Here is a 4,369-nt window from a genome sequence, read left to right on the forward strand (position 1 = left end):
GGGTCCTTAGCCAAGACCCTTCACGCTGCTGCCTGAACTATATACCCATGTGGGACCAAAGGTCTCCCTGTGCCTGTCCCTAGCCCAGATAAAATACAGGGTTGTGTCTGGCTGAACACTCCATATTCTCTGCTAACCACCTGGGTGAATGTGGACTCTTTACCACTGCTGTGCTTCAGAGCTTTTCTTTAAAAAAAAAGACTGCATTGATGCTGGATGTCCAATTATTTGTGAATTTGTTGAGTGGAATTAAACAAACATAAGCTGAATAATGTTAGGCTATGAGATGACAACAAGAAAAAGGTTTCTGCAAAAATCAAACTTGTATTCTTATATTTTAGGAGTTGTTACAAGCACATTTTGTGAACTATTCTTTGTGATCATTATGTAATACAGAGGTACACTTACTTCAATATTTAAAGATTTTAGAAAAATGAGTCATTATTTCTTTTTTTGTACAAATGTTAAGAGTACATAGGTCTATAAATCTTTGGCAGACCATATATGACTAGAGCCTTGATGCTGATGGTGGTTTGGGGGGTTGACCATACTACAGCACTTGTTCTTTAGAGCGGAATAGAGCTGGTGAAGTGTCTAGAATATAGAGATAAACATCCATCAATTCAACAATGAAAACTTGATTGAGATTGCCTCCAGCAAGAGGTTAATCAAATACAAGGATGGCGCTGTGTATGTGTGTGCATCATCAGAAGCATCAAGGGTTAGTGATGGCTTTGAGCTCATTCACATGCCTGTAATAATCTGAGAACTGGACATTTTCAGGTATTTGAATATTAATTTTAAAATAAAGCAACCATCTGAAAATTTCTGGTTTTTTATCCATTAAAGTATTAATTTAAGAGAAAACACATCATGGCAATAGGGAGAGATGTGTTGAAGTTAAAGTCAAAGCATCTTGAGTTAAAATCGTCTTCTGAAACATTTCACCACAATGTCACCTGGATACATGAGAGACTTTACTAACAGGGAGAGATCTCAGGAATGTGATTGTATATAAAATAGAAAAATTAACCTTAAAGAAGTAGATAGTCTATGGTGGTTTGGTTTGGGACCATTGATGTATTGAGTATTACGGATAATCTCAGACAAAACATGAATAAAACCCAGAAGTTGATGATGGTTAAGGGATAGACTATGTAGAAGTCTTGTTTCTGGTGGAGACCAGGGTGGAGGGGAGTTGGTGAAACCGTCTGGAATATGGAGACAAACCATGTTTGTGATTGGCTAAGAAGAAGGAGGGTAGTTTGGCTCTTTGTTCAGAATGAATATGTTATGATGAGTGACATTTAGAGTGACACAGCTACAGACCAGAGTTCCTGGTAGGGTTGAGGTTCCTTAGTGAAAGTGTAACAAAGCATTACTTTAACTAAGCTCTGTCAGAAGGGCCAGTTTCTGTCATTTTTCCAAATGAAATATTATTTTTCAACACATTCTCATTTCCATCTCGTCACATATTGACGTTTGGTTAAGGACCTCTCCTCGTCACTTTTTGATGTTTTTCATGTCCCCAACTCATCGTTTTTTGGCATGTTGGCTGTTCCAATCCAGCCATTTTGTCAGGATTGGTACCGGATATAGACCAGTCCTTGCGACATCGCCACTACCGGTACCCTAAACCTGATCCAGTACTCTGACACAGTCCAGTTGTCAGGAGTCAGAGTTCTGACTCCCCCTCTGGTCACCAGTGGGACCAGTCACTGACTGAGCATCTCCCAGCAGCCCCAGCCCACAGTTCCTGGATGCTGCTCAACTGTCTCCAATCAGAGAATCACCCACATGCTTCTTAAGCAGCACACAGAGCCTCACTCAGTGCGAAGTATTGTTTGTGCCACCCTGCCTGCATTACTGAGCTTTTCTATCTGGACCTGATCTTTTGTATCTGATTGTCTGCTGCCTGCCCTGACCCTCGGCTGAACTCTGAGTACTCTAGTCTCCTCTTGGATGATACCATGCTTGACCTGCCTGTCTGACCCTGATCTAGTTTCGTGGACTTTTACCTATGCTTTATTCAAGTCTGAACTAATAAACCTGCTGCACGTGGAACCAGCTGTCTGCCCGTTTGTAACACCAGTACAGCGCAGTTCTGGTACCGGTTCCAGTCTGCGTCCAGTACTGGGTTAAAGTTAAGGTTAGGGTACTGGTATGGTCTGCATCCTGGTACTGGAGCGGTACCAAGTTGCGGGCCAGAGGTTGGGGGGGCCCTGATTTAATTGGAGCAGTCAGTGCACCAATTTTGGGACACACAAAACTTCAATTTTTGGCGCAGAGGGTCCTTAACCAAATGTCAATAATTGACAGTTTGGGAATGAGAATGTGTTATCTAGAGACATAGAAGTTAAACTGAAGCGTTTTGTGTCATTAAAACATTTTTTTTGGTCTTTGTTGGACTTTTTGTTTCACTATTTCAATGGTGTGGTCCCCTCCACTCTGTCTGTATGCTTTGCATCTCTTCTAACACTGCAGCCTTTATTTCACTTCCCTGCAGAACTCAAATGAAAAGAATGAAAAAAAGACCATTATGAATTGATTCTGCACATTCCTCCTCAGTCTCACTTCTCTTCAGATCTCACCAGCCTCGTTTCATGTAGTAAGGAAGCAAACATTCTCTTATTTTTCTGCTCATAGCTTAATTTCAAATTAATAAGCAGAGAAGTTATGATTGCCTTGTTTTACGCATTTCCCGTCAATGAATGGTCTATTTTTGAACTTATGTCATATATAAACAGCACTAAGCTTTAAGGCACATTAAGTGAGACAGAAGAGTAAATAGCTGTGTCTCTATCATACATATGCACAAAGCTTGATCAAAATTATAGAAAAAAAAATAATAAAAACACGATTTCGCAATGACTCTGTGTCCACTGAATCAGAAATATGTGAATAAACACAAACAAACTCACGTGATAAGGCATTCAAACACACGGCGACGGATGGGAAAAATACTTTGATTTATAGCAGATTAGTCCTGCCACAAACGATTAATTTAATAGTCGACTAATCACCGATTGTTTTTTCTCATTAGCCGAATAATCTGGTCATGCGCAAAGTCGATGTAAACCACACATCTTAACCATTATTAAGTTTAAACTAACTAAAAAATAGATATATAGCATCACCTGCGATAATGCTAGTGTGAATGGTGTTAGCTAAATTTGCAGCTGAAGATGCTGGTATAACTGAAGAGGTTGAAATTAATAGCTGAAATTACTGAGGCTAATAGCTGAAAACGCTGAAGCCGATAGCCAGCTAAAATCTTAGTTAAATGTGGAATTAGCCAAAAAACGGAAAAAAAATCCTAAATTAGCCAAAATAGCTAGCATGTAGCTTAAATATTAGCTAAATTCCAAGTTAGCCTAAAAAGTGAAAAAAGCTAAATTAGCCAAAAAAGTTAGCATGCAGCTGAAATATTACCTAAACTCCTAAATTAGCCAAGAAAACCTAATAAAATGCTGAAAGTCAGCTAAAATATTATTTAAATGCCAAATTAGCCTAAAAAACAGAAAACAAAAATCCTGAATTAGCCAAAATGGCTTCCTTATAACTGAAATATTAGCCAACTCCAAAATAGCTAGCATAATGCTATTCCACTTTACTACACTCTGACTCCATGTAATATAAAGTAACAACTAATCGACTATTAAATTAGTTGTTGACTATTTTTAGTAGTTGATTAGTCGTCGATTAGTCGACTAATCGTAGCAGCCCTACAGCAGATACATTCAGATTTCTGCAACGGCACTACGGCTCATCATCATCTGTCAAAGGAGACGTCGGCATTTTATTCAGGTCATGGAGCGGCGAGCAACATGGGAGTGGCTACGGATTAAGACGTTTTGGGAAGTAATGATTGGAGATTTGACCGAGGAGCTGTGGATCCAACAATTCCGGATCACATGCTCAACTTTTGACGAGCTGTGTGATGCTGTGAGACCTCTTGTGGTGCGGCGGCGCAGTCCCTCTTGGTCATGTGACTAACTTAATTAGAAAAAAGTGTTTTCATTGCAGTTTTGCTAAATCCAATTTGCAATAATATCAAGTTAGACTTTAAAGTCAGACGGACGTTCAATGTAATTCTAGAACTTGCTTGTAGCATGCTACATGTTAACCATGTTAGAAGGGTTAGTCATGTTTGCGTATTAACAATACGCGTAACTCCCAAATGTGTGCAACATTTAAAAAATGTCACTTAAAAAAAATGGTGCTAGCATATTTTTAAAACACCCAAATTAGCTTAGAACTAACTTGTAACAAAAACAGACTAATACTGCTACAACATGTTACTGTGACTACGCCAGTGGCGGGCCGTGCATTTCACACCTAGGCCTTCAGTAGTGCTCCATCTGAATCA

The 4,369-nt window shown here is 39.3% G+C and overlaps 1 protein-coding gene across 1 annotated transcript in view; it reads left to right on the top strand.

The window, feature by feature from the left end:
- Positions 1 to 4,369, top strand: part of csmd2 (CUB and Sushi multiple domains 2) — a gene marked incomplete in the record, with an annotated part of 326,634 nt that overhangs the window by 34,413 nt on the left and 287,852 nt on the right.

This window comes from Oryzias melastigma, linkage group LG11, assembly GCF_002922805.2.
Source record: "Oryzias melastigma strain HK-1 linkage group LG11, ASM292280v2, whole genome shotgun sequence".
Lineage (NCBI taxonomy): Eukaryota > Metazoa > Chordata > Actinopteri > Beloniformes > Adrianichthyidae > Oryzias > Oryzias melastigma.